The sequence below is a fragment of the Hyla sarda genome, chromosome 6 (assembly GCF_029499605.1).
Source record: "Hyla sarda isolate aHylSar1 chromosome 6, aHylSar1.hap1, whole genome shotgun sequence".
In the NCBI taxonomy this organism is placed as follows: Eukaryota; Metazoa; Chordata; class Amphibia; order Anura; family Hylidae; genus Hyla; species Hyla sarda.
Window position 1 is genome coordinate 290,256,412 of NC_079194.1, and position 26,137 is coordinate 290,282,548.

Consider the following 26,137-nt stretch of genomic DNA (forward strand, 5'->3'; position numbering starts at 1 on the left):
TGAAATTGCTCAGTGTGAACGGACCCATTCACACTGATGTTAAAGTTCACAGCAGAATTCTGCAGGAATTTTGTAGTGTGAATGCACCCATGGGCTACGTTCAGATGAGCGGATCCACAGCGTATTTTATGCTGCCGATCTGCCGCCGAAGGACCCTCTACAGGGTGCCTCAGATGTGCCTGCTCAGAGTGGCACTACGCCGCGCATGCACGGTGTACTCGCACACATCGCGGCCGCTCCCCCTGCTCCCTGAGCTAGGCCGAGAGCAGTCCCAATGCGCTAGTATACTGCGCATGCGTGCGGCAACTTGCACATCGCAGTGTGTCTGCTTGTAGAGGCGTATTGCTGCTCTGAGCAGACACATCTAAGGCACCAACTAGGAGTCCTTTGGCGGCGGATCCGCAGTGTAAAATACGCTGTGGATCCGCTTGTCTGAACGTACCCTAAGGCTAGGTTCACACTACGGAATTTCCGAATGCAATTCCGCTTTGAAATTGCAGGCAGAAATTCCGTTTACTAAAATGTACTGTATAGTGAATGGGTTTCAGTTCACAAATTTACACTTCGGAATTTGTGAAGCGGAATTTGTGAACGGAAAATCCGCTTGAAAATTTCCGCATGAAGAATGGCGTTGCTCATTCTTCAGGCCGAAATACCCGCATAACACATTGCAGTCTATTGGAGACTGCAGTGTCCGCCCGGTCCTAGCGCCAACTGACTCAGTGGGCGCTGGCCGCATTCGGAATCTCCGGGTGGAAATTTTCTGCCCGGAGATTTCGCAGTGTGAACCTAGCCTAACACTACGGACTTTCCAAGCAGGATTCCACTCAGAAATTACTATTTGGGAATTACAAAGTAGCAGCCTCCCATTGTTTTAATTGGATTCTGCTGCACTGCTGGTGCGAGTTCTTATGGCAGATCCACTTGGATATGCACTGTCTTCAAGGGTGACAGCGCATGTCCGTGCAGTCCTAGCACATGTTCTAGATCAGTCTATCTATCCAGAATTTCTCCAGGCGGACATTCTGTAGTCGATGATCAAATAAGCAGCAGAAAATTAGCAGCAAAATATGCACGTGTGACTGTATCCTGAAGGATGTGCTGCGCTATTTCAGCTGCACATTTGAGGAGAAATGTGCTAATATTCCAAGGCTAGGGGTACGTTCAGACGAGACGCGTTTCAGGGTGCGCGAACCAACCCCTTCCTCAGTAGGCAAGTCACCTCCTCTATCACCCTGAAACGCATCTAGGTCATTATCTACCTATATTGAAGCCGGCACAAAACAATGGAACACAACAACCTATCACACCTGCTGCATGAATCAACAAAGTTCCACCTACCAAGCGTACAGCAAGCCCGCTGCCTCCACCACCAACATCCAGCCAAAAACAACTGAGTGAGGGTCCGACACCTGAATGGGTGTTTGCGGACACCACGGACCGCTCGCAGAGGAGTCTCCTGCCAGAGCCCTTTATTTGTACAGGCTTGTAAAGATACCCTGCTCTTTCACCGCCGGTAACATCACAGCCACCTCGGCCCATCGCAGTACGGGACCAGCTGGTACGGTGAGAACAAACTATCCATCTGATTATAGACTATGGGCAGCACAGTGTAAACTAGTTTAAAGACTGACTTTCCATCTACTACTCCAATTTCCGGATTGACAGCCCATTCCGGACCATTGGTATTTACTGATACACAGTTTTGCTGCCATATTTATAGTCGGTAGTTGCTCATTGATATTCACTTTAATTCTGCCATTAGGGCCCAATGGCAGCAAAATTCACTATTGATTCAATATTGCTCTGATGTTTTATATGTTAACAGGTCTTTTCCATCCATTTTAAATTGTATTTTAAGAAATTCTCTATATTTTTTTCAAACTATCTGTTTCCAGTATTTTTTCATTGTGTACCCGGCAGGGTGGTGGTATTCTTGAGGTGTGGTTGAAATTTATTTAAAATTTATAATTATTTTGGATCGGTGGGGATCGATCTTTTAGCCACATTGACCTCGAATACTTGGTTGTGAGCTGCACACATATTCTCTATAATTTACAAATCTGTTTAACTTTCTGGCACCAGTTGATTTAAAAAAATAAAAATAAAAATGTTTTCCACGGGAGTACCCCTTTAATACTTTAGCGCCAGAATCGGTATTCTTGAAGGGTATGAAGTATGAGTGACACATTTAGATCTCCACTGAAGAGTGCACATCTGTAGGGGTCACCTACTAGTGGTGCCCATTGTTGCTAAGTAACAGGCCAAACACATTTTAGCAAAATAAAATAAAAAAAATTAAAAAACATCCATTATGGAGTCAGAAAGATTCCCTAATGAATAATTTCATAGATTTTTCCCTTCTCTGGATATTCCCTTTAAAGTCTATGCTGCTTGGCAACCGCTCCTGCACACGGCGTTACATCCTATACAGATGTATGGAGTGACAGTATGGGGATAAATGTACGGTATTGCAAAAAATAAAAAAAAATTATAAAAAAAAACTAAACAAATGTCAGTGTGGCAGCTTTTTGTTTGTGTTAGTTTTTTTTTTTTTTTTTTACATCTCCCGCAGTGCTGAATAAGGTCCTATTGATTATAGAGGAAACCCGTCTATACTACACAAGGACACTTACAATATCTGACTTCTAATCGCCCCATCTTATTCATTCGAGAAACCAGTGTCTTATTGCGTCTAAAGATTATTACTTATGGCAGCGTTTCCCAACCGGGTAACTCCAGCTGTTGCAAAACTACAACTCCCAGCATGCCCGGACAGCCAAAGGCTGTCCGGGCATGCTGGGAGTTGTAGTTTAGCAACAGCTAGAGGCAACCTGGTTAGGAAATACTCGTCAGTTCGTCCCAAAAGAAGCTATGTCTGCAGTGCTGGACCAGTTGGATGATGGCCGCCAACTGTGCCCGACAGAACCCAATGACTTATTAATGGGGTCTGTCAGGTACTGTTATGGTGTCCCTTGTTTTGACAGTAATAATAACTCCGCTTGCTGCATTCCCCCCCCCCCCCCCCCCCCCGTCAAATATGACAGCAACTACCATCAAGGACTCTTAAGTCTTAGTTCATACTGCGCAAAATTCCCATATGATGGCCCCTTCCTGTAGTGGGTGCAAGTTCAAAAGTGCCACCCAGTTGGTGGCCACAGACATAGGTAAAATCTTACACGTACGGCCATTTTACTCCTCGAGGAGAGACATCTGGGAGATTTGAACACATACGATGTCCAGCAACAAAATGTGCACTCAAAATCGTACTTTTTTTTATTGATATCTGCCAGGAACGTACATCCTAAACAAAGCAGCAAAGAACCTGATGAGTTTTGGGCCTAAGGACCTTAATCATAGTCAGATCTGGGGTCTTTGAACAAACATGATGTCTAGCAACAAAATGTACACTTAAAATCGTACTTCTGTATTGATATTCAATGTCCAATAACATACAAGAAAGAGTTAAGAAAGCATCTTACAAGTTTCGGGTCTAAGAACCCTTAGTCATAGTCGCATCTGGGAACTTTAAACAAATATGCACTTAAAATAGGAAAGCAGCTGACGTGTTTCGGGTCTAAGAACCTTTAGTCATAGTTACCTCTGGGAACTTTGAACAAACATGATGTCCGGCAACAAAATGTGCACGTAAAATTGTACTTATTTATTGATATCTGATGTTAAAAAACTTCTAAGATAGAGTAGGGAAACAGTTGACACGTTTTGGTTCTAAGAACCCTTAGTCATAGTCACAATTGGTAACTTTAAATAAACAGGATGTCCAGCAACAAAATGTGCACTCAATTGTACTTCTTTATCGATATCCAAAAACATCCAAGGCAGAGCAGGAAAGCAACTGACGCGTTTAAGTCTAAAAACTTTTAGTCATAAGTTTAGTCACATCTGGGAACTTTAAACAGACACGTTGTCCAGTAACAAAATGTGCATAAATCACTGTAGTTTTTTAATTGATAACAAACCTTTAAAAAAATGCAAGAAAGAGCAGAAAATCTGCAGATGCATTTTGGATCAAAGAACCCGGATTCTTAGTCAAACTTAGTCAAATGAACTTTAAAACAAATTTGATATTCAGCAACAAAATGTGCACTCAAAATCTTAATTCTTTATTAAAATCCAAAAAATATAAGACAGAGCAGAGCAGCTGACGTATTGTGTCTAAGCACCAGTAGTCATAGTTATAGAACATTGAACAAAGTACAGTATGCATTTAAAATCACACTTTTTAACTGATATTCAAAAACATCCTAGACAGAGCTGGAAAGCAGCTGACGCGTTTCGGGTCTAAGAACTGTAAGTCATAGTCACAACTGGGAACTGTTGTACTTTTTCTGTACAGATTGGTGGCAGATCTTGCTGGGACTATACACATGTAACGTGTATCTTATGTAATTTGCATCTAATGTATAGAGCCCATTCTTGACTATAAAGCTGTGACCTTCAGCCATCAGCTGTGATCTATGGTTAATCTGGGCAGTGAGCGATCAGTTTCCTTGCAGCACCACCACAGGGTTAACTTAAAGGGGTACTCCGGTAGAAATTTTTTTTTTTTTGAATGAACTGGTGCCAGAAAGTTAACCAGATTTGTAAATAACTTTATTTAAAAAGCTTAATCCTTCCAGTACATATCAGCTACTGTTTGCTCCAGAGGAAGTTCTGTAGTTTTTTCCAATCTGACCACAGTGCTCTCTGCTGACACCTCTGTCCGTGTCAGGAACTGTCCAGAGCAGAAAAGGTTTGCTATGGGGATTTGCTCCTACTCTGGACAGTTCCTGACACAGACAGAGGTGTCAGCAGAGAGCACTGTGTTCACACTGGAAAGACCTACACAACTTCTTCGGGAGCATACAGTATCTGATAAGTACTGGAAGGATTAAGATTTTTGAATAGAAGTAATTTACAAATCTGTAAATCTTTCTGGCACCAGTTGATTTGAAAACATTTATTATCCACCGGAGTACCCCTTTTTCACATCAAAGCTTGTCTGTACAATGCAGGACAGAACTTTCAAATGTTCTCTGTATCTGCTCTCCTCCTCAAGAGTCGAGAATCCTGATTCTGAACACTTGTTATATCTCATAATTCCATAATAAAGGTCGGTAGAAATGGGTTTTCTAAACTGGACAATCCCTTGAAAGAGTCACGATGGGTTTCCCATGAAGTAAGCGATCTGTCGCACTCCACTTGCTGCGGGGCTCGAAACATTCTTTCCCAGGACGTGCAGTTCCATGGCAACTAACAAGCAGGAGTTTGCTTAAGACGACTACATTATTAAAACGACAATAGGACATAAAAAAAGTGAATGGAAGTGGCGACGGGCTCGTCCTTCTTACTATATTCCAGGTGAATTGGTAGAGCAGAGAGATGCCTCCACACAGTCCCTCCTCTCCTATCCTTCTCCTCCTCCTCCTCCTCTTCCCATTATCTCCCTCCCTCCTCAGGTCTCCCTCTCGGATTCCACTTGCTGGAACTGTTTCATCGGGAGCGATCAGCCTCGAGAAGGATCCTGTATACTACGAGGACAGGCAACTTCTTAGAACCTGGAGATCTGTATTTCCTTCTTGCCTGGATTGTCCACTTTTTATTTATTTTAAAAAAAAATTAAGGGCACCTTCTAGTCCAGGGGGGGTTATCCAAAGACGGACATCTACGTCTTCTCTCTTCTTCCTGCTGAGGACAACCTAATTCTGGACCCTCCATTTGGACCTGTGACCCAGGACATGGACCTTTCTTCTTGACCCTTGGCCCCGGTAAACTTGTCATTTTCTGATGAATGCCCAGTCGTTCTGGACACAGGTACGTGGTCGTTGACCATCCTCATCATCTTCATTGTGTCTTAATTTTGCTGGAGAACATGCCTTAGAATAGAAAGTGTGTCCCCTGGGGGGGGGGATTGTTAGGAGGATGCACACTTTGTTTTAATCTAGGTCACTGACTTATAAACTGAGTATTGTAGTTCTGGATCCAGGCAGAGACCTAATTATTCTGTGGTGCCCGATGCGGTAGACCGAGCTTTTCCTGGGTGCACCTTGAGATACAATACATGGCTATCTGGTTACGTACGGAGACAATGCTAAGAGTTCTCGTCTTACTAAATGGAAGCTCTGTGGTCTGCCGTCATTGTCTGGGACCTTTCTTATATGGCTTTTCTCTCTGCATGTCCTGGGAACTGTCAGTGCAGACGAGAGAGATTCGGTTCCCGAGAGTTTTAAGATGCATGCATTTCCTTCTGAGTATCTCAGCGCATCAACAACATCTTATACCAGGTACATTGGGCAATAGCATTATACAGTATGTGGCTCCTGAATTATCCTAGAGCAGTGGTCTCCAAACTGTGGCCCTCCAGATGTTGTAAAACTACAACTCCCAGCATGCTCTGTTTGCATGTCCTGGAACCAGTCAGCCAAGACGAGAGAGCTTCGGCTCCCGAGAGTTTTTAGATGCATGCATTTCCTTCTGAGGAGTTCCTTGCATCAACAACATCTTATACCAGGTACATTGGCCAATAGCATTATACAGTATGTGGCTCCTGGAATATCCTAAAGCAGTGGGCTCCAAACTGTGACCCTCCAGATGTTGCAAAACTACAACTTCCAGCATGCCCGGACAGCCGCTGGCTGTCCGGGCATGCTGGGAGTTGCAGTTTTGCAACATCTGGAGGGCTACAGTTTGGAGACCACTGCTCTAGAGAACTGGTGATCTATAGGTAGGAGTTCTGGTAATAGATTAACATAAAGGATATCCGGGATAGAGAGCTAATTACTTCCAAAAACAGTGCCACATCTGTCCTCAGGTTGTGCATGGTACTAAAACTTGGCTCTATTTACTTCAACTGAACTGAGATGCAATATAAAACACAACCTGAGGACAGGGGGTGGTGCTGTTTATTATTATAAATAAATAATAATAATAATTAATTATTATTATTATTAATAATAATAATGATGATAATAATTTATTTATTTTCGAAGAAATATGCTCTGTCTTTCTAATCTTGGAAAACCCCTTTAGGCTGCAATACCACACACAACCTGAGGACAGACATGGCGCAGTTTTAAAGGGGTTATCCAGGATTAGAAAAACAGAGGCAATTTCTTCCAAAATACATCACCACGTCTGTTTCCAGATTGTGTGAGGTATTACAATTTGCCTCCATTCACTTCAGTGAAACTGAGCTGCAATACCACACATAACCTGAGGACAGGGGGTGTTTTATTTTTATTTTTTTTTATTAATAAATATGGTGTTTTCTAATCTTGGATAACCCCTTTAGGCTGCGATACCACACACAACCTGAGGACAAGGGTGATGCTGTTTAAAGTGCATAGAAAACAGCTAATTACTTCCAAAAACAGCACCACACCTGGTTGTGTGTGGTATTACAACTTGGCTCCATTTACTTTAATGGAACTGAACTGCAATACCACACACAACCTAAGGACATGGGTGGTGCTGTTTTTTTCTTTTTAAATTAGTTTTGCCTTTCTATTCTTAGATAACCTCTTTAAAGGGGCCGAATAGGGCCCACTGTGCAAGAACAAATTATGGGCCCCTGGCTTTTTAATAACTCCTTATGTTTCTTTAACAATTCACTAGTAGTTGTGAGCTACAAAATTAATCGGCGAATCTACTAAACAGAATGGAGTTGCTTTTAGGGAGGCAGAGCCCCTCTTTACATTTCAAGCTCCCTGTAGATGCATAGGTTGCACATATGGTATGACCACCCCTGCAGCGATTTCTTTGATCAGTACCCAATCCTTACAACAGTGTTTCCCAACCAAGGTGCCTCCAGCTGTTGCATGCAGAGTTGTCGTTTTGCAACAGCTGGAGGCACCCTGGTTGGGAAACACTGCCTTACAATGAGGGGGCACAGCACTTGGTAAAGAATGGTAATGCACTTCCGTCTATGAGACGGCGCATTTCCATGCGGTCTTTGCACCCGCCGGATCTTTCAAATGTGCGTAATGTCCGCCCGTGCAGGCGTTCACTGGTTTTCCGCCGTGTGAACCAGGCTGTATCATTTAAAGGGGTACTCCGGTGAAAAACTTTTGTTTTTAAATCAACTGGTGCCAGAAAGTTAAACAGATTTGTAAATTACTTCTAATAAAAAATCTTAATCCTTCCAGTACTTATTAGCTGCTGAATACTACAGAGGAAATTCTTTTCTTTTTGAAACACATTGCTCTCTGCTGACATCATGAGCGCAATGCTCTCTGCTGACATCTCTGTCCATTTTAGGAACTGTCCAGAACAGCATATGTTTGCTAGGGGGATTTCCTTTTACCCTGGACAGTTCCTAAAATGGACAGAGATGTCAGCAGGGAGCACTGTGCTCATGATGTCAGCAGAGAGCTCGGTGTTCCAAAAAGAAAATAATTTCCACAGTAGTATTCAGCAGCTAAGAAGTACAGGAAGGATTAAGATTTTTTTTTAATAGAAGTAATTTACAAATCTGTTTAACTTTCTGGCACCAGTTTATTTAAAAAAAAAAAAAGTTTTTCACCGGAGTGCCTCTTTAAGATACTTTTTCCATTGGGTCCACATGCTCAATGTACGCACATTGCGGCTGCTCTCGGCCTAGCTCAGGGAGAAGGGGGAGCGGCCAAGATGTGTGCGAGTACACCGCACCGATTGCCACTACAAGCGGGCACAACTGGAGGCGCACTGTAGGGTCCATCATTGGCGGATCCGCAGTGTAAAATATGCTGCAGATCTGTTCCGTCTGACCCTAACATAAATGTGCAAAAATTTGCATTAGTGATAAATTCAGCGTACCAACCAGTGCGTCGCATGTAAACGAACAAAAAAAAAAAAAAAAAAACGAGGAAGCCACTGCAGACAACATAAAAATTGCGCAAACATGGATGATAGTTTCAAATGAGCAAATAAAACACACACTCTGCACATGCAATTTTGCAGGTACACACCAGTTGTTAAATTCTCCCCCAAAAAGGGGCATTTACTGTATCATTGTTTTTACGCAATTTTTCGGGGGAATATTTTAAGTGGTTTTCTGGCTTGGCAGGCCGTGCACCTTATTTTTGATAATTTTTGCACAATTTTTATTTTTTTTCCACTTGGAGGTGGCTTAGTGAGCACAGCTAGAAGTATACTCCACTCCCATAGGATGTAGGTTGTTTGTTGTTGCATGTTTTTTTTCCCCTTGTTGCAAATCCTGGGAGTTGTAGTTTTGCAACAGCTGGAGGCCCCCTGGTTGGAAAACGCTGATCTAGAAAGGTTTTAGTAAATCTGCCTCAGTCCCTTTGTACTATGACAAATACATCATGAAAGGAGGGTATAGGTTAAAAGGTTGCAGCTGAGTCATGTAGTTATTTCTATTAAAATCTCCGCTTCATCATCATCATCATCATCATCATCATCAGCAGCTTTATGAGCAATCCTCTGATGTCATCGAATCATTGCTTTTGCGGAATTTTGCACTTTTGTCCTTGCCATGGCATCAGAACGTAGCGGCTGTGTGTGGCAGTCTGCATTCTGTGAAGGCACTGAAATGCGCCGTCTCATAGACGACAATGCATTTCCATGCGGACTCCGCAGAAAGAATAGACATGTTGTTCTTTCTGCGGTCTCCAGAATTGAGATTTCCTTGGATTTGCAGTGGAAATTCCACCGTGTGCACAGCGCAGCAGGATCCCATTGAAATCTGCTGCTGCGGAATGCGCCTATGACATACCAAATTCTTCTGCGGAATTCCGCATGGAAATTCCATCGTGTGAACATGGCCTTCGGGTGCGTGAAGCACCCGAAGGCCATGTTCACACGGTGAAATTTCCATGCGGAATTCCGCAGAAGAATGGGTATGTCGTAGGCACAGGACAAGGGAACAACAATCCCCTACATGCAGGACACCAATGCGGTTCCAAAGACCCCACCAACACTAAAGGGGTCCGCTAGGTTCCTGGTTTCCAACATGGTGTCCTGCATTTTGTCTGTGAAAAAAAAGTGCTACATCCTGCATTGTTGTGTCGGCATTTTTGAAGGAATCAGTGACAGAAACTCTGATGCAAGACAGGACAGGTGAATGGAAAGGATTCTGCAGGTGTGAACAGAGCCTAACCACGCAGCTGCTGCTAGTTGTTCTGGGATTTGTAGTCCTACACTGGATGAAAAGAAACAAACTTTTAGGGTCTATTCACAAGGCAGAATTTCCGCATGTGGAATTCCTCACAGATTCAGCATGCGGATTCCACCTCCAAGTAAAGCCCAATAGACTTCTATGGGATTCCCATTCACACTTCTGAATTTCCGCATGGATTCTGCAGGTAATCCGCATAAGCCAGAAACCACCCAAATGAATGCGGAATTGGTGCGGATGTGCGGAAATTCTGCCGTGTGAATAGACCCTATGGGTCTATTCACATGGCAGAATTTCCGAAAGCGGAATTTCGCTTGCGGAATTCCGCCTCAAATGAAAGCCCAAAAGACTTCTATGGGATTCCGCACTCCTATTCACACTTCTGAATTTCTGCTTGTGCGGAAATTCGTCCGCAGGTACAGTAGAGACAGCATACTATATATTTGGACCTACAGCATATAAACTCATTTATTTTAATTTCACATCCTCCAATGTGGAAAAAACTGCTCCTTGTGGTTTTCGGACAGTACGTACAACTTGCTGCACATGAAAGCAATAATCGGTTTATTCAGACCTTCGGGACCAATTTCTGTGTTGTCCGCTATGATGTCCCAATACTTATGCAGGGATGTGGAAATCCTATCGCCCGACAACCAGGACATGTATTTCTGGGAGTGGGGCAGGTGAATTTTTCATAGATTTAGCCCTGTATCGGGCAAGCAGGGTTGCACCAACCTCCCCCCCCCCCCCCCCTTGAGCAGGCTCAACCAAATGAGCACAGATCAATGGAGTTCAATAGAACTGCATTGATCTGTATGAGGAATCTAAATTATTCCTCCTAAAAGAGTGTATTTAAAAAAAGAAAGTTTAGTAAAAGTTTAAAAACACCCATTAACCCCTTCCATATTAAAAGTTCATATCACCCCCCCCCCCCCTTTTCCATATAAAAATATGTAAAAATAATAAAAATAAACATGTTTGGTATTGGCATGTGCATAATTGTTCGAACTATTCAAAAATAACATTTTATATCCTGTACGGTAACGTAAAAAGAAATACCAAATCACAGAATTGGAAAAGTAAAAAAGTGTTCAAAAAGTCCGATCAATACCAAAATGGTACCGATACAAACAGCAAAATGGTACCAAATACAAAATGAGCCCTCAAACAGTCCAGTATATGGAAAAATAAAAATGTTACAGGGGGTCAGGAATTTTTTTTTAAATGTAAAAGTAAAAAACAAAAATAATTATTATTAAAACATGATGGAAACTAAACAAATTTGGTATTGCTGTAATCAGTTCGACCTAAAGTATCAAAATAATATGTAAGTTTGACCACAAGTTGAATGGCGAAAAATAGAAAACCCCAAAATAAGCATTTTTTCTATTTCACCTCACAAATAATTTTTGTTTTTGTTTCAGAGCATAAGTTATGGAAAAATGAAAGGTGTCAATACTAAGTATACTTGGCCCCGCAAAAAACAAGCCTCATATGGGTCTGTAGATGGAAAAATAAGAGTTACGGCTTTTATAGGACGAGGGAGAAAACTAAAGTGCAGAAATTAATAAAGACCTTATTTACCTACTATTTTGGTTGAAATTATTATCTAACCGGAAAAGTGGATTTTCTTGAGGAACAAGTAGATTGTGTTCCGCTTTAGTCCCTTGGACAAGTATTTTTATTTATTTTTTATTTCCACACCCTGGTTATGGATTGTCCTTATCTGTTCTGCCATTGGGCTATATTTGAAAGAAAAAGTAAACCAGTCTGCTTTTTTCCTTCTCCTGTGTTTGTACTCGCCTGTCAAGAATTCTTGTCTTTCCACTTTTTCCACCTTATTTAAAGGGGTACTCTGGTGAAAAACTTTTTATTTTTTAAATCAACTGGTGCCAAAAAATTAAACAGATTTGTAAATTACTTCTATTAAAAAGGCTTAATCCTGCCAGTACTTATTAGCTTCTGAATACTACAGAGGAAATTATTTTCTTTTTGAAACACAGAGCTCTCTGCTGACATCATGACCACAGTGCTCTCTGCTGACATCTCTGTCCATTTTAAGAACTGTCCAGAGTAGGAGAAAATCCCCATAGCAAATATATGCTGCTCTGGACAGTTCCTAAAATGTCATATACACAAAAGTCCCCCATAGGGTACCCAGGGTATTTAAATCACAAATTCCAATTCCTTTCAGGGTCGGAGACCCATCCGGGACAAAGACCCCCAACTAGGGTCACCCTTATAAAACTTCACTTTTATTTATTATATTAATTTTTAAGTCAAATTATAGTGCAAAAATAATACAGAAAGAAGTGTGTTTTAAAAGCACAATATATGGGATTGGATTGGTCCAATAATGGTTCCACTAATTTAATTTTTCACTCAAGCTCTATGTTAGGGACTCTTTATCCCATTTATCTGGGTCCTAAGACTCCAATTTTTAGCGGTCCACACCACATAGAGCTTCCTATATTTTTTTTTAATGTCTATCAATTCCCAATATTGCTAGTTAAAATTAATTACTCCCTAGCATCCCCCCGACGTTTCGCTGGAGAGACCCAGCTTTATCAAGGTATAGGACACTAATGCTGGAAGTGGGCAATCGCTGTGGTTTATATGTCCTCTGTTTGTAGGTGTGGCCACCTACAAGTCAATTTTACCCAATAAAGGACTGCCACATCACTATTTTGTCTCTTAATTATGATTCTATATCCTGTTACCTTCTTTATTATTCCCGGAACACTTCCGGGTTATCTAAGGTATGTGATATCACATACCTTAGATAACCCGGAAGTGTTCCGGGAATAAACTGTTTCACTTTCTGGCACCAGTTGATTTAAAAAAAAAAAAAAAAAAAAAAGTTTTCCACGGAGGTACCCCTTTAAACTTTCCTGTAATAACCTTTTTGGCATCACAAACGAAGTCAGAGTATTTCACTGTTTTTCCTGCTAAGCATAGAAACCAAACCTTCTCACTGCCTGAACCCCCATTTTGTGTGGAATCCGAGTATACAAACTTTCGACATCTATGGTGGAAAACACAATGTCAGGTTCCCAGGTATGGCCTCCTATTAAAGGGGTACTCCGGCCCTAAGACATCTTATCCCCTATCCAAAGGATAAGGGATAAGATGTCTGACCACAGGGGTCCCGCTGCTGGGGACCCCCGCAATCTTGCATTCAGCACCCACCTCGGGGAGCTGCACGCTGCGCTGCCAGCTCCGAATCTACCGTGTGACGACCAAGGGGCCAGATTATCGTGACGCCCCGCCCCTGCTATGCAAGTCTATGGGAGGGGGTGTGACATCACACGGGGGCTTCACGATACTCCAGCCCTGTGGTCGTCACACAGATTTTGAGCTGGCAGTGCGGCGTGCAGCTCCCCGAGGTGGGTGCTGAATGCAAGATTGCAGGGGTCCCCAGCGGCGGGATTCCCGCCGTTAGACATCTTATTCCCTATCATTTGGATAGGGGATAAGATGCCTTAGGGCCAGAGTACCCCTTTAAGTGTAGAAAATAATTTGCATCCTCTAGATACGATGGAGAATCCGCTAGCATGGGGCATAGCAGTTAGTCTAAATACTGTGACAACAGCTCTAACGCTACCAGCCACGATGGGCCTGCCAGGGGGGAGACTTCAGGGCTTTGAGAGTTTTCGGCAGAAAGTAACATTGTGGAACTTTTGGTTTAGAACAAATAACTTTTTCTGCTCGTTTTTTGGACAACATTCCCGGGTTTTCACGCTTCTTCTCAAGAAATTTTTCAGTTTGTTGGTGATGCTATCTACCTCTGCAACAGTCGGGCCCTGTTGCAGAGGTAGATAGAACTCTGTATTTTTAAGTTACCTTTTTTTTTTTTACATAGTATTCAGTTGACATCACAACGACATTGCTGTCTTTGTTGGCTTTTTTTAAATACTGAAATCCTTTCTGGACTTTAGCCACTTAATTTCTCTCTTTTTACTTTCAGACAAATTGCTTGGGGCTTGCGGGTAAATTAATGGTCTGACTTCTTTTTGCCCAAGCTTGGTGGACACATCCAGGCTGCTCCGTTTGAATTGGAAGCAAGAAGGTGGATTGTGTCCCTCCAGTAAAGGCTTTTACTTCTTGAGGGCCATCATCTGTTGATTCTATGTCCACCTCTCCAGGGACTATTCTAATTTAGCTAGAATGGAAATATTCTCAATATCTCTACTTTGCATCAAAGGTTCAGCGAAAAAACCCAAAGGTCCTATAGTTGTGGGCAATTCCCCTTCAGAAGTTTCTCTGGATGTGGAATTAGTGTTTTTATTTCTGAAAATGTGTTAAAGGTTTTTTTAAGGTAATAGACACTAGAACTTTCTACACTAGGGGACAAACAGATGTCATAATAGGAGGACCATTGCAATATTTGGTATGGGACCCCCTTTATTCTATGTACGCAGCTGCATGACAGGTACGGTATATTAATGTAAGAGTAATTAAAGCTTTGGGAAATAGAATCCTTTGTAGGCCGCACCGGTGCCGTCTCCTCTCATTATACTCAACTTGAAAAGACTTGAGAGACTCCGTATTCTTCAAATTTTCGTAGGGAAATAAGAAGTTCACAGGAGACTAATAGACGTCGATCATTTATCCAGCGCACCTTCTTTTACATACGAGACAGAATATGGGATTTGTCATGTAATTGGAGGCGCCGGAGTGATGTGAATTCCTATTTATTATGAATCTGTACTTCCCAGTGTTCCATCGAAGTAAATGTCAGAAGAAAATAATTAGATCAAGTTCTGACCAATGAAAGTCAAGGAAGCCGAAATCATCCTACCCCCCCAAATAAACATTTCAGGCGGCAGCCGGCGATATGCGGCAGCAAAGCTCATATTAGAATTTTAAGAATGCCGCGTTGTATTTTTAGCACATAATTGGAAGCGCTGATTTTGCTGGGATTATTTCCGAGCATAATACTAGGTCACTGCATAGATACCTGTCATGGTGTTCTAGCGCCAGGTAGGTCGGCTCCCTTGATTGGCACAAACTGATTGGGTTCTTTGCCCCTCTGGAGCGGCACTTGTAAATGGGAAAAGTTAGGAGTCTACCTTGGTGCGGAATTAAAGGGTTCCTCCGCCGAAAAACATCTTATCCCCTATCCAAGGAATGGGGGATAATGTCTGATCGCGGGGGTCCCCCACAGTCAGACATCTTATTATCTATCCTTTGGATAGGGGATAAGATGTTTTTCGGCAAAGTACCCCTTTAAGTCGTTCAATCAAAATGTTGATGTATTTTTGTCCATGGCTTGCTGTCATGTAACTAGTTTGGATATGTGATTTGGCCTACCCCCCCCAAAACTGACCAACTTGCGAAAAGATAGCAAGTTGTGGAGGTAAAAAAAACATATGTTGCATTCTAGGCTGACAAAGTCACATGCGACAGAAGATCCAGCAATTTTGGCAATAGTCGTGTCATGGCCGCGTTCTAAGGAGGGCATTATAAAAATGTGTGGAGACTTATAGGACATTCGTGCTTCACTGAGAATTCTGGGAAGAAAGGATATGCAAAGCAGCCCTCTCATGCCACCTTTGTTTTACTCCAACTAGGCGCCTTAGAACATGACTGGCAAGGTATGCAAAGCTTTCCTTCTAAAGAGATCTCTAGCTTGGCATACTTTCCCAGTCATGTTTTAAGACTCCGAGTTGAAGTGAAATACTAAATTTAAGGAAAAGCTACCTGAAAAAAGGTGAGTCGCTCTGCATATCCTCTCTTCCTATGTCACATATGCAGTCATTAGGTGCAATGTCCCAATACAGTGTTGCGATCTATAAGTTGAGCAACCAGAGTCGCAGTGTAGCCCTAGGGTTATGTCCAGCTGGTTGACTATCTTGGCCCAATGACAAATGTCCGCTTACCCTAAACAGGGAGAAAATGTGCCTATTTCCCTTAAAGGGTTACTCTGTTGCTAGACATCTTATCCCCTATCCAAAGGATAGGGGATAAGATGTCTGATCGCAGGGGTCCTGCTGCTGGGGCCCTGGGAGATCTCCCGCGGAACCCGGCGTTCTAAACAAACGCCGTGTTCCTGCGCCAGTGGTCACAGCCACACCCCTCGTGATGTCACGCAACGCCCCCTCCATTCATGTCTATGGGAGGGGGCGTGTCAGCCGACATGCTTCCCCCTATAGACATGAATGGAGGGGGTGTGACGTCACGAGGGGGCGTGGCCATGGCATCACGATCATGGCCTCCAGCTTTGAGAGTTCTGAACGCTGGAGCACCAGAATACCGCTTTAATGATGGGGTATCTCAAGATGCGGAAGAAGCTGCTCAGCCCCGGAGGTCACAGGATAGAGGCAACCCGTCCTGTTAGAATGCAGAGTGAAGGAAAAAGATCACCCTTCGATAGCCAGAATCTTCTTGATCCAATAAGAATCTCCAATTCACAGATCATGTTCAGATCCAAGAAGGACTTTTTTTTATAAAAACAGTTACATAAAGAAAAAAAAACAATGACGCGTTTCAGGGGCTCGATCACCGTTCCTCAGATTGTCAATCTGAGAAAGTGGGAACAAGTCCCCAAAACGCGTCATTGGTGCTTCTTATTGGATCAAGCAGTGCCTGGCTACCAAAGGGTAAGGTTTTCTCCTATTTGGTGAGGCTCCTGGCCACCCTACTGTACAGAGGATCACAGCACAGATCCATGGTGTAACGCTCATGTGGCTTCTGACGTCAAGGAGCAATGTTGTTTTATCCAAGAGCTGAGGAACGTGCTCTCGAATCATCCAAAGTGCAAGAAAAAGTGCAAACGTGTTACACTAAAAAAAGTGCACAAAGGGTGCGGTCTATCGCAAGGCCTTCTCCGACAGGAGAGAGGCCCCCAACAAACCTTACCCTGCCTCAGACATTTCTATTGCCAACATACTAAATGCATTATTGTGGACCAGACATTCCTGCGTAAAAATAGCCACGTCACCTTTGTTGAAGAACCATGTGATTAGCGGAAAATGTTGTTTAATAGTGTGTACTACCTGTGCTGGAGATCACTGGCGCGTTCCTTTATGTCAGTAATGAATAGAATCGTTCTCTGATCTCTTTTCAGAGCCCATTATTATTATTATTGGCCTTATGAATATTTATGAGATGTAAATTTCAGGGGGGGTTGTTTGGTAGCAGACAAGGTTAAATCTTATAAAGCATACAGTTTTCTTAAGACTTGTTTGGGTAATCATTTTCTGACCTCCCTGACGCTGTGTGGGAGGAATCTCGGAAACGTCTTGAATAGAAAATATGTTACATTTCTGTATGCATTAAGTGCATTCTAGTTCATGCTACACGCCACGAAACATACAGCACTGATCTTGGCTTGCTACCAGAGGCGTAGATAGGGTTGGTGTCAGCTGGTGCGGCAGAAAATGGCGTCAACTGGTGCGGCAGAATATGGCGTCATGCCAGGTAACAGTATTGATAACAGTACTGATGTTGGCTTGCTAATGCTATGAAATTGACCCTGGTTTGAAATGGGTAAGGCAACGTTTACATTGCCATTGTGCTCTGTCCAGGTCCAGGAAAAGTTGACCTGTTGACCAGTTGCCCATAGCAACCAATCAGATCGCTTCTTTCATTTTTAAAGAGGCCGGTGAAAAATGAAAGCAACTTTTCCTCTGCACCGGTTTTGATGAATCTCCCCCACTGTCTCCAGTGAGATTCTGCTGCACTGTGCACACTGCGGAATTTCCAAAATTTTAATTCTTGTTCATTCATTCTTTTGGCAGAATACCGCAATGGAGATGCCGAATGGTGGTACGGTCATAGCACCAATTCATTGCAGCAGTGCCTTCTACATGCAGAAAGTTAACCCAGAATTTCTTAGGACAGATGTTCTGTAGTGTGCATACCCCCTCAGGGCCCATTCACGCTGCGGTCATTCCGCTAGCGGAATTCAACTGCGCACTTCCACTTGCAACAATGTTTTCAATTAATTTGTGATGCTCTGCGCATAACCATAGCTGAATTTTGTATCAGAATGAACAACCCCCAAAGAATGAACATGTTCATTCTGTGGACGGAATTCTGCCGGACAGCATTACTGTGTATGAGACGGCACAGGGTCTGCAGGGGCCTAATGCAAGCGGACATGTCCACAGTGAATGAGCCCTTATGCTAGGTTCACATCATGGCATTTCCAAGTGGAGACATTCCAGTGCAGAAGCCTCCCATTGTTTTCAAGGGGATTCCGCTGCAACGCGCGCAATGCAGAAATTTCCACGGCCGAAGGTCCTGCTGCAGAAACCCAAATTTATGACTCATTCTTTCTGCGGAATCCTCTCCGATATGTATTGCCATCAATGGAGATGGCGCATATCCCAGCGGTCCTAGTGTCCGGAGCAGACAAAATCTCACACCAGCGTTTCCCAAGCAGAGGGCTTCCTGCTGTGGCAAAACTTCAACTCCCAGCATGCCAGGATTGCGAAAGGCTCTCCTAGCATGCTGGGAGTTGTAGTTTTGCAACAGCTGGAGGCACCCTGCTTGGGAAATACTGGCGCAGTGTGAACCTGATACACTGACGTATGTCTTTAAGATTTATTACCCAGAAATCCAGCAACTTATTCTATAGTAAGTGCGTCCTTCAAAGGGTCTGTACTCACGTTCAACTTTGACCCACAATGGCCTCACATTTTGTTGCCAAGAAACTGTACACGGAATCTGGGAATGTCAGCCACATTTTTCTGTGTCAGTGTAAGATTTCGATGCTGTACCTACCATGTTTTATGGTCTCTTCAAAAGGAAAGGCCCAAACCAAATTCCATACCAGTGGGTCAGAAAGAACTTTTAGACAGAAAAAGCTGATCAGCTCATCCCAAATCAGCACTGCCCAAAAAAATAAAGGGAACACTAAGATAACACATCCTAGATCTGAATGAACTAATCGTATGAAATACTTTCGTCTTTACATAGTTGAATGTGCTGACAACAAAATCACACAAAAATGATCAATGGAAATAAAATGTATCAACCCCTGGAGGTCTGGATATGGAGTCACACTCAAAATCACAGTGGAAAACCCCACTACAGGCTGATCCAACTTTATGTAATGTCCTTAATACAAGTCACAATGAGGCTCAGTAGTGTGTGTGGTCTCCACGTGCCCGTATGACCTCCCTACAATGCCTGGGCATGCTCCTGATGAGGTGGAGGATGGTCTCCTGAGGGATGTCCTCCCAGACCTGGACTAAAGCATCCGCCAACTCCTAGACAGTCTGTGGTGGATGGAGCGAGACGTCCCAGATGTGCTCAATCGGATTCAGGTCTGGGGAACGGGCGGCCAGTCCATAGCATCAATGCCTTCCTCTTGCAGGAACTGCTGACACACTCCAGCCACATGAGGTCTAGCATTGTCTTGCATTAGGGGGAACCCAGGGCCAACTGCACCAACATATGGTCTCACACGGGGTCTGAGGATCTCATCTCAGTACCTAATGGCAGTCAGGCTACCTCTGGCAAGCACATGGAGGACTGTGCGGCCCCCCAAAGAAATGTCACCCCGCACCATTACTGACCCACCAAACAGGCCATGCTGGAGGATGTTGCAGGCAGCAGAACATTCTCCACGGCGTCTCCAGACTCTGTCACATCTGTCACATGTGCTCAGTGTGAACCTGCTTTCATCTGTGAAGAGCACAGGGCGCCAGTGGCGAATTTGCCAATCTTGGTGTTCTCTGGCAAATACCAAATGTCCTGCACGGTGTTGGGCTGTAAGCACAACCCCCACGTGTGGACGTCAGGCCCTCATACCACCCTCATGGAGTCTGTTTCTGACCGTTTGAGTGGACACATGCACATTTGTGGCCTGCTGGAGATCATTTTGCAGTGCTCCTCCTGCTCCTCCTTGCACAAAGGCAGAGGCAGCGGTCCTGCTGCTGAGTTGTTGCCCTCCTACGGCCTCCTCCACGTCTCCTGATGTCCTGGACTGTCTCCTGGGAGCACCTCCATGCTCTAGACACTACGATGACTGACACAGCAAACCTTTTTGCCACAGCTCGCATTGATGTGCCATTCTGGATGAGCTGTAGTGGCTCTGTCTCATGCTACCACTAGAGTGAAAGCACCACCAGCATTCAAAAGGGACCAAAACATCAGTCAGGAAGCATAGGAACTGAGAAGTGGTCTGTGGTCAACACCTGCAGAACCACTCCTTTATTGGGGTGTCTTTCTAATTGCCTAGAATTTCCACCTGTGGTCTGTTCCATTTGCACAACAGCATGTGAAATTGATTGTCAATCAGTGTTTTTCCTGAGTAGACAGTGTGATTTCACAAAGTGTCATTGACTTGGAGTTACATTGTGTTGCTTAAAGGAAAACTGTCACATGTTTTGTCCTGCGCTATCCACGGGTACCTGTGGATAGTGCGGGAGACGCTGAACACTGAGTCCTACCTTGCCCGAATCCGCTGCGCTGTTCGCCCGTTATAGCTCTTTTTCGGTGTATTTAAATTAGCTGCTAACTGGCAAGGGGCGGGGTTACTGCCTTCAACTGCCACTGTGACGTAACCGCCGCCCGGCCCGCAGCACCGCCCGGCTAATGAATATTCATATATTCAAATTAGCTGCTAACTAGGAAGGGCGGGGTTACTGCCTTCAACTGCCACTGTGACGTAACCGCCCGGCCCGGCTAATGAATATTTATATATTGCCTTACTTTCGCCGTCTCATCTCGGCCGAGTCCCGGACGATACTGCGCATGTGCGGGATTTCTCACTACACCCGGAAGCAGTCTTCAGCGCTGCTCCGGACAAATGAAGCAGCGCTGAAGACCGCTTCCGGGTGTAGTGAGAAATACCGCACATGCGAAGTATCGTCCGGGACTCGGCCGAGATGAGACGGCGATAGTAAAGCAATATATAAATATTCATTAGCCGGGCCGGGCGGCGGTTACGTCACAGTCGCATTTGAAGGCAGTAACCCCGCCCTTGCCAGTTAGCAGCTAATTTGAATACACCGAAAAAGAGCTATAACGGGCGAACGGCGCAGCGGATCGGGGCAAGGTAGGACTTAAAGTGTTCAGCGTCTCCCGCACTATCCACAGGTACCCGTGGATAGTGCGGGACAAAACATGTGACAGTTTTCCTTTAAGTGTTCCCTTTAATTTTCTTGAGCAGTGTATATTAGGCCCACACTAAATGTCCCAGCCGAACTTGGAACATGGAAGCCCGTTATATATTTATGGACTTAATAAGGCCAGGCTTACACGGCGGAACTTGCCCGTGCAGAATATTCCGCACGGGACATTCCGCTGCATTGATTTTAATGGGATTCAGCTGCATTGTTCACACGGCAAAATTTCCGCAACAAATTCTAATTCCCGCGCCTGCAGAATCCGCACATTCCGGTCCTTCCGCACATTTTTATGCCTGTGTGAACGTAGCCTAAGATGTTTCGATGTATGTCGCTTTCAACTAAAGCGGGTGAAATAAGTATTGAAAATGTCACCATTTTTCTCACAGTTCTACTGACATAAAAAGTGTACACAAGAAGGGAGATTTATCAAAACCTGCGCAAAGGAAAACTTGCCCAGTTGCCCATAGCAACCAATCAAATCGCTTCTTTCATTTATAACAAGGCCTCTGCAAAATGAAAGAAGCGATCTGATTGGTTGCTATGGGCAACTGGGCAACTTTTACTCTGCACAGGATTTGATAAATCTTCCCCAAGATGTTGGTAACAACCCAAGTAATCCATACATACAAGGAGACCAAAACAAATAAGATCAGAAAATAAGTTGTGTGTAATAATGTGAAATGACACAAGGAAAAAGTATTGAACACATAAAGAAAGGGTGGTGTAAAAAGGCATGGAAAGCCAAGACAGCTGAAATCTATCAGTAATTAAAAAGCAATCCAGCCTCTCATCAGTGCATATAAATATCAGCTGATTCTGTGCCAACTGATGGCTACAATAAGGTCTTATTGCCGCGGTGTCACACTAGACACATCTCATGATGGGTAAAAGCAAAGAGCTGTCTCTAAACCTTAGCAACCTAATTGTTGTAAAACATAATGATGGTGTTGGTTAAAGGGGCATTTATAAGCTTCTGGATGTTCCAGTGAGCACTGTTGGGGCCATAAGGCTGTCCGGGCATGAAAGGAGTTGTAGTTTTGCAACAGCTGGAGGCATCTTGGTTGAGAAACACTGACTTAAAGGGACAGGCTTTTGAAACTTAAGTATGCTTCTGGTTAATAAGTACACTTGGTTACCATAGTAACCTTCTTGTCATTCAAGTCCCGGAAAACTATCTCAATTATAAAAAAGAAAAACACTTAATGATTTTGTGTCTCAGCCTGGATTAACGCTGAATGCTGTGGTCACATGGGAGGGGCTAATAGACAATATTCAAAACAAAGCTTTATCGCTCCACCCACAAACAACAACTAAACATTTCTGGTTGCCAAGCAACTGACACTAGTAGATGAAGACTGTAAAGCAGAGAAAATCGACGGAGCGGGGGATATATAATGTATTTCCAGATATAGGAGAATGACAATTTTTTATGTGAGAGAATATTTCCGTTTCATCCCTTCCCTTGATACTGTAGATTTCACAAGCGCCAAAATTCCTCAAAAGCACAATCGAAAATCCTTCTCTCTCTCATTACCCGTCCTTTCCGCACCGCTAAGGATCTATTAAGATTTTTTCAGGAATTTGTGAACAATAAGCTCGCGTTCCGCCTCTGCTATTATTACTTTCTTTCCTTTTTTTCGTCTTCTTTCTAATACATGAAGCACAATAGTCATCGAGATCTTTCCTGAATGAGAATTCTTTCAGTCATCTTCAATGACAGATGCCTGGTGGTAATGAACAGAAATAAAAGAAATCAGTCCAGGATCGCGGCGGTAAAGGTGACCGCGAAGTATACAGTGAATCTTGGTGATACGCGCTAATGATGGGTAACATGTCAAGAATCAACCTACGTGTTCAATGGTGGAGCAGATAGGGAAGGGAAACCGGGAGAGGAAAAAAAATAACTTTCTGTATTGCGCACAGTGAAGCGGAACGTCAACCGCGGTCAGATTTATGGCTAATAAAGACGAAAAAGAAAAATGAAAGATGGATTAGGAGATTATTAAAAATGAGAAGGAAAAAAATGGAGGACCAGTGACCAATCTAGTATGAACTTTTAGGGTAGGGTCACACGTGCAGTATTTTGCTGGGTATTTTCTGCAGATGGTTTTGCTACCTATTGACTTCAAAATATGCAGCAAAATACTGCGCGTGTGACCCTACCCTAAGGGCGCATTTACTTTACAAAATTCCACTCAGAAATTCTGGTGCAACAGCCTTCTATTGTTTTCTAGGAGATTCTGTTATACTGCGCACATGGCTCAATTTCCGCAGTGAAATACACCGCTGAAATAAACATGTTCATTCTTTCAGCAAAATCAGTTTGGAAAAATGCATTTGGCGCATTTTCAAGCAGTCCTAGCGCCAACCTAGTGCCGATTGATAATCGGCAGCCGCTGCTGCATATGGAATATCCGCCCCAGAGAAATTTCTCTGTGTGGATATTCCGTAGTGTGAATGAGCCCTAAGGGTACGAGTAAGATTACAGCTGATCGCTGATGGTTCCAGAAGCGGGACACTTTGTGATCAGCCTAGAATTGGTCAAGAATGCCTTCTAAGGCTATGTTCACACGGCGGAAATTCCGCACAGATTTGCCGATGGAAATCCGCATGGAAATTCTGCATGTGTTTACAGCCTAATGAACTTCAATGGGATTCTGCAGTCCCATTCACACTGCCTAATTTCCGAATCTGCTGTGGAAATTTAGCATTCTGCAAAAAGAAAGGTCCTGTCCCAAATTTTTGCAGATTCAGATGTGGAAGCCCATTGAAGTGAAAAGGGCTTTTTTTTCACTGCAAAATGCGGAATTGATGCTAATTTTTTGCGGAATGTGTGTGGATTCCGCTCGAAATTTAACAAAAGCAATGATAGAAAAGCCCCCATACACTGAGAATTCATGGGGCATTTTCACATAAATTCTGCATGAATTCTGCATAAATTCTGCATAAATGCAGAAAGATTCGGAATTAGGCATCCGCATATTTTGGCCGGAATTCCACTTCTGAGCCTAAAGGCTATATTTACACGGCTGAATTTCCTCATCTCCGCACCAATTCCGCATCTGTAGTCACTTGGTTGGTGTCTGGCTTGTGCGGAAACTGTGCAGAATCTGCATGCAGAAGTTCTGAAGTGTGAATGGGAGTGTGGAATCCCATTGAAATCTATTGGGCTTTAATTTGATGTGGTATCCGCATGCAGAATCTGTGTGGGATTCCGAATGCAGAAATTCTGCTGTGTGGATAAAGCCTAAGGCAGAGTTCACATGGCAGAATTTCTGCACAGAATTCTGCATGAAAATTGTGCATTTATTTATAGCCAATTCACTTCAATGGAATTTCGGCAACGGAAATTCTGCTGTGTATAGCCGGCCTTAGAGTATGTTCACACGGAAAGACTTCTGCAATTCGGTTCAAATTCCATTCAGTGAAGGTGAAATTCCGCTGTGTGAATGAGACCGTGGATTAAACATAATGGGCTTAAAATTTTGTCGGAATTTCTGGCGGCATTGTTCTGTGGAATTCCACGCAGTAGGCCTAATGGGTAGGGAGAACGCCTACATTTCCCTACCAGACTGAGGCCATATGTACAGGACCATAATAGAATATCCATAGCCCGTTACAGTTTTGTTTCCATATACATAATGAATAAGTTTCTGATGTTCCATAACCAGCACTCCAGATATTTGTCTGTTGCTTAACAAGTCAAGCTGTAGATGGTGCAGTCTTTTTGTAGAGTTCGGGACCTGTCACTCATTTCACTAGAACTACTAGAGGTGGATATTGCTCTAGTGTGGGAGAAAGATGGTCTCCTTTTCCTAATGCTCCCACGCCCTCCTGCCGGATCTTCAGTGAGGGAGGTGGACCAAAATTAGGGCAAGTGAAATGTGCAGGAGAAACCACTCTCTTTATTCTTCCACCTTTTGGAAAATGTAAGGGTGGAGGAACAGATTGGTTGTTATGGGAAACTCTACTTTTATATTTTGCTTTTTATTAGGTGCCCGGATATAAAGGTCAGGTGACCTTTCTTGGCCACTCTGTGATGCCAGGGAAAGGGAATGCAGAATTACCAGCTGCACACACACACCTTGTTGGCTAAATGGGGTCAGGTAAAACCCGATTATTATACATGCGAACCCAACCTATAACTGGACGCAACTAATGCCATAACTGATGACAAAGTGCATCAGTCGCAATGAAGGCAATGTGGAATCTGCGGTGGTGCACGAGATAGAAGAAAGATGATACCCAGCACTCACCAGTTGTAAGGGTCACGGCAGGTGGTAGATCCTCTGGGCCTGTGTGGATAATGACGTGAGCCGTGCCAGGGAGCGGAGTCTAAGGTGCCGCTGGTTTTCACCAAAGCCCGCCACAAAGCGAGATGGTCTTGCTGCGGCAGGCGGCACCCAGGTCGCTACCCCTGGCACGACTTGTCCACACAGGTAGCTGGGATGAAGCATGGTACAGATGGATAAGAACAAGACGAGGTCAGGATAGCTGAAGGTCAGGGCAGGCGGCACAGTAGCAGGGTCAGGTCACGGAACAAGTATCAGGAAAACGGATAGACAGGAACACAGTAGCTTTCTCTCAGGCACTAGGGCAACAAAGATCCAGCAGGAAACAAAGGGAGGAGCAGATAATTAAAGACAAAGGTGCATGTGTAGACACTTAATTAAATGAGTACTGGCCCTTTAAATGTAAGAGTGCTGGCAAGCGTGCGCCCAAGGAGGAAGGGGCACATGCGCCGGGGCTGCGGGAAAAGAAAGACCAGGGAGGTGAGTGACAGGCTGGGATTCACAGGCGGGCGCATCCCGTGATGGGAATCCCAGCCCCACCAGCAGAGGGGACATGACAAGAGAGAGCGCTCCAGGCCAGCGTATCTGGCCGGAGTGCAGATGTTACACCAGTGATGCACAGTGAAGATTTATTATGCCATAGTGTG

General features: G+C 43.8%; 1 protein-coding gene across 1 annotated transcript in view; it reads left to right on the plus strand.

Moving 5' to 3' along the window:
* The first annotated feature begins 5,420 nt into the window (after positions 1 to 5,420).
* Positions 5,421 to 26,137, plus strand: part of SHANK2 (SH3 and multiple ankyrin repeat domains 2) — a 582,141-nt gene continuing 561,424 nt past the window's right edge. Inside the window, exon 1 of the mRNA XM_056527699.1 lies at positions 5,421 to 5,814. The gene's annotated coding sequence lies outside the window, so the exon portion shown is untranslated. The remainder of the gene's footprint in view (positions 5,815 to 26,137) is intronic.